At 53.5% G+C, this 9,949-nt stretch overlaps 1 protein-coding gene and 1 long non-coding RNA gene across 6 annotated transcripts in view; one reads left to right on the top strand and one right to left on the bottom strand.

Moving 5' to 3' along the window:
- LOC141369976 (uncharacterized) overlaps positions 1 to 8,080 on the bottom strand; it is a 10,610-nt gene extending 2,530 nt beyond the window's left edge. Inside the window, exons 1-3 of one of the 3 annotated variants that reach the window (XR_012373580.1) lie at positions 7,734 to 8,080; positions 1,242 to 1,419; positions 153 to 218 (exon numbers count right to left, since the gene is read on the bottom strand). This is a non-coding gene — a long non-coding RNA (uncharacterized lncRNA). Of the gene's footprint in view, positions 1 to 152; positions 219 to 1,241; positions 1,420 to 4,271; positions 4,393 to 7,733 lie in introns of those variants that run through there. The other 2 variants (XR_012373579.1, XR_012373581.1) reach the window with 2 other exon arrangements.
- An 88-nt stretch (positions 8,081 to 8,168) lies between these two features.
- The window catches only part of MLPH (melanophilin), a 42,198-nt gene continuing 40,417 nt past the window's right edge, over positions 8,169 to 9,949 (top strand). For all 3 annotated transcript variants that reach the window (XM_073876747.1, XM_073876750.1, XM_073876743.1), the window contains exon 1: positions 8,169 to 8,380. The gene's annotated coding sequence lies outside the window, so the exon portion shown is untranslated. The remainder of the gene's footprint in view (positions 8,381 to 9,949) is intronic.

The raw sequence follows: 9,949 nt of genomic DNA, 5'->3' as shown, positions 1-9,949 counted from the left end.
GAATCAGGGGAGAGGCTGCTTCTTTATGCCCAGAGTGTTCTGGAGAACCTGGGTGTTCAAGCTCAGACTCATCCACCCAGATGTCCCCATCCCGGGTCACAGGATGCCACCACCGCCCTACCAAGGCCCCGGCTACAGCACAGAAAACCTACCCAGGGTGTTCCCTTTGTAGCTCTGAGGCACATTCGCCAGATGTCAATGCGAGATGACCAGTTAAACTTGAATTGCAGAAAAACAATGAATATTTTAGTAAAAATAAGTATGCCTCATGAAACTCTTAGAACATACTTATACTTGAAAAAAAAAACTGTTCACAGTTAACCTACAATTAAAATTTAACGAGGCAGGGCGCCTGGGTGGCTCAGTTGGTTAAGCGGCTGCCTTCGGCTCAGGTCATGATCCCAGGGTCCTGGGACCGAGTCCCGCATCGGGCTCCCTGCTCCGCGGGAGTCTGCTTCTCCCTCTGCTTCTCTCTCTCTCTCTCTCTCCCTCTGTCTCTCGTGAATAAATAAATACAATCTTAAAAAAATGAAATTAAATTAAATTAAAAAAATAAAATAAAATTTAACGAGGCAGCCCATATTTTATCTGGAAAACCTACACTGGCATCCTCAACGATTAAATGCTGGGTCTGATGATCAGCACAGTCTGCCCTAAGGTGTCAAGAGGTAGCGATCTCTTTAAACATTGCCTGGAGGACTTGTGGCCTCCACAGCACACCCTGGGAGACACCTGCCCCTGCCATTCTAGTTCCCAAGTATGCGTTAGGTTGTTATTACAGTTTTTAAATGACTTTAGATACCTGAAAATTCTAATCAAGTGTGTCCAGAACCCCGAAATACGTTTATGAAACTACTTTCAAAACCGGGGAGCTATCCCAGGCTCCTGGGCCGGTGGGATCTGGGCCAGTTTGGAAGGTTAACTTGGGAGGGGTGAAGGACAGGAGCAAAGGACAGAGCAGGTGGACATCACGTTTCCACCCTGGACCAAAGGCCTATTGGTGCTCCCCGAAACAAGCGTGCCTTGGGGGGCAGGAGCTGTGGGAGAGGGGGCTGAGCATTTGAACCAGGTTTGGGGAGCGGGTAGCTAGTGAACGTGAAGACTGGGTGAGTATGGGGATAGGGGAAGGGCAGGGCGAGGGTCAGTGTGCGCAGAGTGGACCACAGGGTGGAGATGGGACAGGGTGAGGCGCGGCTGGAGTCTTGCTCCTGGTGCTGGGTTGGTTTCCTGTTGGCACTGACCTCCGAGGCTTTGCCGGCATCAGGATGTCCTGAGAGGGTCCGGTGGGTAGCAGCCCAAGTAAGCGAGCATGTGCCGGGTTTCCTTAGCAGCGCTGCAAATGTTCAGGAACATTCGGACCGGAGTGGAATGTGAGATGTGGAATGCAGCTTACGCAGTCGAAACCGAAGCGAGGTCACTCTGCGAGGTGTGGACATGAAGAAGGGGTGGGGAGGGTCGTTACCGCGATGCCTGGTGTAACCGCGGTGACATGGGAGCGGGGGTGACGACCGGGGTCCGCGCTCCGGGGCCAGCCGCTCCCCAGCCCTGCGCTGGCTGGTGGCCTCCAGAGGGCCTCTGGCTCGGAGCTCCTGGGTCTGCCCCTCCCAGGTTCCTGCCTCTGGCTGTGCCCCCAGTGGGCGAGGCCCCTCCTGCTGTGCTGGGCGCTGCGGGGGCCGGGGCTCAGAGACACCCTCGCCTGGGCTGAGACCTGATGGCCCCGCGCTACCCCGCTAACCCTGCGGCCTCCGGCGGGTGTCTCTGCCTCCTCACCTGCAGCCCCAGGGACGCCGTGAGGGCCAGGCGCCCAGCACAAGTGCTGCTGACACCAGGAGGCACCCACAGTGCCCGCTCAGCACCCAGTAGGTCTTCAGTGAGGACCTGCTCTCCTCCCTTCACAGCGGGGTCTTCTTCTGAGAGTAGAGCCTAAAACCTAAAGCCTGCATTCTTTCTCTTCGGCTCACACCATTTCTGCTCGATTCCCGAATCCTCAGGAGTAAAAGCCCCTAATTCAGCTAATGGAGGGAAAGGCAAGGGCTCATTGGCCCCTGCCTCACATGATCTGAAGCTTCCAGAACCCTGGAAGTGCTTTGACGGTCTTAGAGTCACAGGCTTCATTCCTCAGGAGATTCCGCTCTCTTCTGGCTTGGCTTCTCTGGCTAATTAAAGCCTCTTCTACGCGATATCAAAATCGAATTCCTATGTGTTCGGATGAGGAAAAGCGCGTTGCCAAAATGAATTTGCAGACCCTATGTTTCTGAGAACTTGCGCCCAGGGTAGGAACAGGCAAATGAAATTCGGTCAGGCTTTGAGTAGAGGGAAACCGTCTCTTGCCCTCAAGCACGTTCTTCCCGGGGAGGGGAAGCCAGGACGACCTCAGACCAACTCAAGAGAGGCAGAGTCTGAGCTGAGTTGGGGGCCAGGGTCTCACAACACAGTAAGGGCCGGTGGGCGGCAGGTGCAAGAGGAAAACAACAGCAGAAGCTTCGGGCTTCGGTGAGGGCAATGAGCCCCCTCTTGGGCCTCTTCCCAGCAGACCCGTTTCCCCAGGAGGGTGCCAGGAGCACTGGGTGCTGGGGGCAGAGCTGTTTGGAAAATGACCGTCAGTCAAAGTTAAAATCAAGGGCATCATCATTTGCGACGACATGGATGGAGCTGGAGTGTTATGCTAAGTCAAGTAAGTCAGTCAGAGAAAGACAAATACCACATGATTTCACTCATATGTGGCATTTAAGAAACAAAACAAAGGAGCAAAGCGGGGGGGAAGAGGGAGAGACAAACCAAGGAACAGACTCTTAACTCTAGAGAACGCACCGGTGGTGACCAGATGGGATGGGGTAACCAGGTGATGGGGATGAAGGAGTGCACCTGTCGTGATGAGCCCCAGGCGCTCTATGGAAGTGCCGAATCCCTATATTGTACACCCGAAACTAATATTACACTGCAGGTTAACTAACTGGAATTTAAAGTAAAACTTCTTTAGAAAATCAAGGGCAGGGGCGCCTGGGTGGCTCAGTCAGTTAAGCGTCTGCCTTCGGCTCAGGTCAAGATCCCAGGGTCCTGGGATCGAGCCCCGCGTTGGGCTCCCTGCTCAGCGGGGGAGTCCGCTTCTCCCTCTCCCTCTGCCCCTCCCCGCCCCACCCACTCATGCTCGCTCGCTCTCAATAAATAAATAAAATCTTTTAAAAATAAAAATTTTAAAAATAAACAAAAGATCAAGGGCATCATCAAAATACATGATTGTGATTATCAAACAGTGTTGATTCAACAAGTAGTTATCAAAGGCCTACTATGTACCAGGCATCGTGTAAGGCAGCAAGCACACCAGAGCTCATGAACATCACAGACCTAGCACTCCCAGAGCTTAGAGCAGGGGAGCAAAGATGTGAACCAGGTCACCACATACATGGCAGGTAAATTATGGGAGTGGTTCCGCAGGAATGTGCAGGGAATAACAGAGTCCGATGGTGGGGAGGGCTGGATGCTCAGAAAATGCTTTTCTAAGGGAGGGCTGTTGAACTAAGAACCAAAAAGGGAGGGGGGCCAGAGCAGGGGAAGGGAGAGGGCGCCGTCCGAGGAGGCCAGGGCTCAGATAGCAAGGGTGTGGGCAGGGGGATGGCTGGGAGACAGCAGACAGGTGCTTTCCAGTGGTCCTGACCCCACGAGAAACACAGCTCAGGGTCAGTGTGTGTCTCCCAAGGTGTGGGGGACAGTCCCAGGGCCCCATGCCCTGGGGAGATGGCTGAAGCAGGGTCAGGAGACACTTCCTCAGAGGCCCTGTGACTCCCTGCCCAGTCCCACAACCACAGAGCCAGAAGAATGCTTCCAAAAATGGGATTCTCCCCAACTTTCCATATTCATGAAAGAAAAAAAAATGCCATTCGGTATCTGATGTAAACATATTTTCTTGTACCGTACAGGTAGTTTGCTGGACATGGCCGGGGTTTGGGGCAGTATTTTGCATGTATTCAATTTCCTGTATGTTCACCTGAAAAGAATCCAGATGCCCCTGTTAGCCCAATGCCAAACTGGCCCAGAGGAATCAACACGGGAGAACGAGGGATGGATTCTAACAGCCACCTGCAGCAACCTAGAAGGCTCGGGAGGGGGCTTTGGGCCAGGGGCAGCAGGCCTTTCCCCACAAATCCCGGGCTCAGCCATCTCGTAGAGACTGTAGGACACTCCCCGGTGGGCCAGGGGCCTCCCTTCCCCTGGGGCCCCGGCTATGAGCAGAGACCAGGCTAAGTCCAAGCCCAGCCCTCCGTGAAACTTGCCTGCACACTAGTCCTGGAGATGGGGGCCTCCCAAAAGGTGACATTCAAGATCCTCCTCTGAAGGCCATCTTCCATGCTGAGCTTCCTGCTGGAGTGACCGAGACAAGGATCCTTCCCTCCTTGTCCTCTCTGGCCCTAGATCCCAGAAAAGGCGGGGTCTCCAGGCAGCCACCGTGAAGACAAGGAGGTGGGGAGGAGCCCTCTACTGCCCTCTGGTGTCCACCCATCAACCAGATTCCGGGCAAGTCCATGATGGCTTAGTGAGAAGCTGACTGCTAGAGAGGCAAGCTGACCCTGGTACACCACCTCTTCTCTGGGGATCAGTTTCCTCATCAGTAAGAGACAGGAAACACTCATTCAAAAAGATATATCCACCCCTAAGTGTACTGCCAAGATATGGAAGCAACAGTGTCCCTCAGTAGATGGATATGAATGAAACAGATGCGGTATCTACATACAATGAACTATTACTCATCCATAAAAAAGAATGAGAACTTGCTATTTGTGACAACATGGGTGGATCTAGAGAGCATTATGCTAAGTGAAATACGTCAGATAGAGAAAGACAAACACCATATGGTTTCAACTATATGTAGACTCTAAAACAAAACAAAACAAAACAAAACAAATGAGGGGCGCCTGGGTGGCTCAGTTGTTAAGTGTCTGCCTTCGGCTCAGGTCATGGTCCCAGGGTCCTGGGATCGAGCCCCGCATCGGGCTCCCTGCTCAGCGAGAAGCCTGCTCCTCCCTCTCCCTCTGCCCCTGCTTGTGTTCCCTCTCTCACTGTCGCTCTCTCTGTGTCAAATAAATAAAATCTTTAAAAAAAAATGAAAAAACAAAACAGAAAGAAACTCATAAATACAGAGAACAAACTGGTTGATGCCAGAAGGGAGGGGACAGGGAGATGGGCAAACGGGTGAAGGTGATGGAGAGGTACAAACTTCCAGTTATAAAATAAGTAAGTCACGGGAATGAAGAGTAGAGCATGGGGGGTATAACAGTATTATAGCAATATTGCATGGGGACAGATGATAACTGTACTTATCCTGGTGAGTGGGGCATAACGTGTAGAATTGTCGAATCACTATGTTGTACGCGAATCACTATGTTAACTGCTCTTCGATCACTCAATCCAGAGACAGGATTGAGCCACATAGGGTTGAGAAAGACAACACCAGCCCCTAAGCAAGTGAACAAGGAAGGATAGTCATAGGGGCGGGGCAAACTGTCAGGGAGCCAGAGGGTACCACCAAGGGGACACTGGGAGCCCCAAGAAGCTGGGGAGCAGATGGGGTTGGGCAGAGTCCCAAAGGTGAGGACCAGGCAAGGCAGGAATGTCAGGGGGAGGAGAAGCAAGCACACCCCAAGATCCTGGCCAGGAGCCGTCAAGTACCACTGCTAACCTCTCCCTCCTCTCTTCCCTGTCCCCTCCCAGTTTCCCCTAAATAGCTAATGTAGGAAATCAGGATATTCTAAACTGGATCCTTTGCAATAAAGGATATTATTGAGACAACTGGCAAAATTTGAAAGGGTTCTCGTGATTAGAGACAGCAACGTATCACGATTTTGATGGTTAGACCATAGTTTTGTAGAAAATTGCCCTTGTGTAAAATACACACTAAAGAAAAATCATGTCAGCAGCTTACAAATGGGGGGGAGGATATCTTTGTGTAATACTTGCAAATTTCTGTAATCTTGAGATTGTTTCAACATAAAAATGTTTTAATTCTAGAATTTCCTCATAAAAATTGCATGTTCTTTGACTCAGCAATTCAATTTTAGCGTTTTATTCCATAAATATATTGGTATGAGTATACATGTACAATGATAGGTATGTTCGTACAATAAAATTTTTGTATCACATATATGTCAAGAAACTAAGTATTGTCCATAATATCGATGACAGAAATTTTTAAAATAGCAAAAAAATCAAAAGTTCACTGTCCATCCATAGAAAACTGTAAAATAATTACGATAAACTCATGCAATGGATACTCTGCAACCCTTAAAAAGAATGAATTGGGTCTATACTAATAGCAGTTAGCATTTAGCAAATACCACGTAGCAGGTCTCATCCAAGAGCTTTATGTATATGGATTCAGAACAATCCAGAATGTAGATTCTATTGCTCTCCCCACCATGTACAGGGAGAAGTGAGCCCCGGGGGAGGGGGGGAGGTAACGTGCGTGGGGTTAACACAGCTAGACGGTAATACACCCAGCTGGGAGTCCACCTCTTGCAGCTGGATCCACAGTTCATGTACTTATCCACACCCACAATAATTCCGGAACAATGCCTAAGACACCATTAGCAATGATTGCCTCTGGGGAGAGGGGTTGGGAGCCGGAACAAGAGCGAAATTGACTTTTCATTTTATACTGTTAATATTCTTTACCATATATCTTTATCACTTATCACTTCTGTACATTTTTTAAAACCCACTCATTTAAGTAAATAAACACTAAAGTTTAAAAAAAATTAAAAAAAAAACCCACTCTGCCCTAAAGGAACTTACAGTCCTGATGCCAACTTTTAACAGGTTCATTGATTTTACAAGCAAAAGTAAAATATATGGTAAGAAAATGAAAACCATAGGAACGGGCTCCTATGGGCTGTGGAAACTCGGCTTTAAGTTGCAACTATTTACACACACACACACACACACACACACACACACCCCAGTTGAAGATGTCTGGTGAGAGTTCCTATCCTAACGCAGTGCAAGGGCCCGAAACACCCCAATTCACTTGCAGTGCTTCCTGGGCAGGCCAGGCAAACACTAACTGCAGTAGCGTTTTGTGACTTTTGAAGACTCCTTACATATTATCTAATGTGACATCGCAATGATCCTAATAAGGCTTAATGTCCTCGTCTGTATTACGCGTTCACCTAAGAGTATCGATTATGCATTTATTAATCATCCTATCCCCATTTCATAGCTATGGAAACTGAGTTGCAAAGGCAGTTCCTGCGGCGGGGGGCGGTGTACTTTCCGTTTCAGGATTTTTATAAGCGAGAGCGAGGCGGGGAGAGTGCTCTGAGGCGCCCAACTCCGGAAGAGAGAGGGGAGATGGTGGTCCCCCAACTGTCCCTGGGAATTCCGAAGCACGGTGGGTGGCTGGGGCTGGTGGCGGCGCTTGGGGCCGGCTGGGTTTGAAGCGTCCCTGAGCGCCGAGTCCGGGCGGGGAGGGTGCGGGGAGCTCGGAGGAGGGTCGCCCCGACCGCGTCCTCCGATGGCACCCCACCCGGTCTGCGCGCCCCGTGTGCTCACTCCGCCGAGAGCCGCGGCAGTGCGACCTGCAGGACGGTCCTCGATAGGCAAGGCCTCGGTGCCCTCCCCGCGCGGGGCTCCTGGCGCTGTGGGCTTCCCGGCCCAGCCGCGACCCGACGCCGGGCAGGACGGAGGGCTGTCAGAGGCACGGGACCTGCGCGACGAAGGCCGGGACCCCAAGTCCCACTTACCAGATGGCATTCCCACTTATGAGTCGGTGGCTTTGAGTAAAGCTCTTTCCCGACCCTCGGTTTCCCCGTCGGTAAAGCCGAAGTAAAATGCGTTCCCCTGCAGAATTGGGTAGGAATAAAAAAACAGTCCGGCGCGCTCCGAGGGCGCGCTCAGGCCCGCGGGTCCCCTGGCGCGGAGGAGGGGCCGCGGCAGCCGCAGCACCCCGACGAAGTCGCCGCAACTCCCGGGCGTGGGCTCAACCCTCCCCTCCCCGCCGCCACCTTTCTCCCGGAGGTTGGCTGGGGACGCGGAGTCTGGTGCGCTCCCGGCACCCGCGCCACGCGCCCAGGCGCCCTACGTGCGGCACCCGGAGGCGCTCCCGGAGCTGGGCGGGACGGGCAGGGGCGGGGCTCGGCCCACGTGACCCGGCCGGCTGCACCCGGACCTAGCCCGCGCCCCGCCGCCCCGCAGGTCAGGTGCCCCGCGCCCCGCCTGGCCCCCCTGCGCCCTACCTGGCCCCGTGCGCCCCGCGCCCCGCCTGGCCTGCACCGTCCTGCCTCGCCCCAGTGCGCTCGGACCCGCCTGGTCGCCTTCCTTTCCCTCGCAGGACCGGAGAGAGCAGCCCCGAGAGCAGCACCAGGGCCTGCCCGCCCCTAGAAACGAGCCGGTGAGTGTGCAGTCAGAAAGGGGAATGGCGAGGCCAGTGTGGCGTCCAGGACTGGGGACGCAGGTGGAGGGAGGGTCCGTGGTGATGTGTGCAGCTCCACCCGTGTGAAAATGCCCCCAGCGGCACCCAGGCCTTGGGCCAGGCTGTTGAGGAGGGCGCTCCCTTTCCACCAAACCCAGGCCTCGGGGATACCCGGATCAGAGCCTGGGTTCTCAGGGAGCCCATTTTGGGCAAAACAGTGGTTTCACTCAGAGCCTACTGCGGGTCCGAGTGCAGACAGGGCTGAGGCTTGGGTCACCCCAGGAGACTCAAGGCTGGACTCCCAGGGGCCCAAGGCCTTCTGTGAGTCTTCCACGTCCACTGCGGTGCCGGTTTGAGGGGACAGAGCCCCGATGATGTTTTGCCACGGGAGGAGGGTCCTGACCTTTCCCGGGGCTTCCAAAAGCCGCAGCTTTATTAGAATCATCTTTTGTTTACACACAGCCCTCCCTCCTTCCACCTCCCCCCATCCACCTAGTTCTAGAGATGTGGGACCGGTTGGTGGGTGATGGGCATCGCATAGTAGGCTCCCGTCCCAGGTCCTGGCCTGAGCTAAACCTCCCTTATAAATCCCCTAAAGTTTCTGAGGCTTAGAAACCTGTTTCCTACTAACCTTAACCCAATATTGAAAATTCCATTTTCAGTTGGGTTGGGGCTTTCACATTTTCTTTTTTTATGTGGTGTGGTGTTTTTTAAAATCTTATTTATGTATTTCTTTCTGAGAGGTTGGAATGGTAATGGGGGAGGTGAGGCCCGCACTAGCCCATCATGTGCCGAGGCAGGCACTGGCGGTGGCTGTGAAGCCCACAGAAAGGGCGAGGGCTTGCAGGCCCTGGGTAGCTGACCAGTGACACTGCCCTTCAGATCCAGCTCATTCACCTCTTTGCTGGACGTCCCTGCCTCTGCCTCATTGTTGGGCCACTCAGCGGACCCTAGCAAAGCTACAGCTTTCCTGGGCAAGAGCCCCATCCCCTCCCAAACCTCCAGGACCTCCCCCACATCCAAAAAATGGGCACAGTGGTAGGTGCTCTGGAGGACTGACGGAGGACAGTTCTAGGAACACGGAAGAGAAGTCAGCAGGTCTTGTTGAGTGAGGCATTAGAGAGTGAAACATGAAAACCAGCTGAGTGGGGCTGGTGCGGGGCTTGGGGTGGCAAAGAGGTTTCAGAGACCTGAAGACTAACGGGAAAGGTGACTTCGGTGCCCTTGGATGACGACGTGGCGCCTGCTCGTGTGTGTGCCGGCTCACGTGGTTGGGTCAGCCTTCTGGGGCTGACTGTCTTGTTTGTTTGAGAAGCAGCCTCTGGAGGAAGAGCCCCTCCACCCCGTCCTGTAGCCTCCCCTTTCATTCCAACACCCCGGCATCATGCAGGGCTGGAGAGGGCTGGAGAGCTCACGGAGCCCAACCCTGTCCGGGACACAGATGGGAAAGCTGAGACCCAGACAGGCGGGGAAGCTGTCCTAGGTCACAGGGCCAGCTGCTGCCTGAACCGGGATGGGACGCCAGCTCCTGACTCTTGGCCCTGTCCC

This window comes from Callorhinus ursinus, unplaced genomic scaffold (genome assembly GCF_003265705.2).
Source record: "Callorhinus ursinus isolate GAN/ISIS: 27379988/994484 unplaced genomic scaffold, GSC_fseal_2.0 scaffold2, whole genome shotgun sequence".
Taxonomy (NCBI): Eukaryota; Metazoa; Chordata; class Mammalia; order Carnivora; family Otariidae; genus Callorhinus; species Callorhinus ursinus.
Note: the sequence above shows the minus strand (reverse complement) of the source record. Positions and strands in the feature narration are given on the sequence as shown.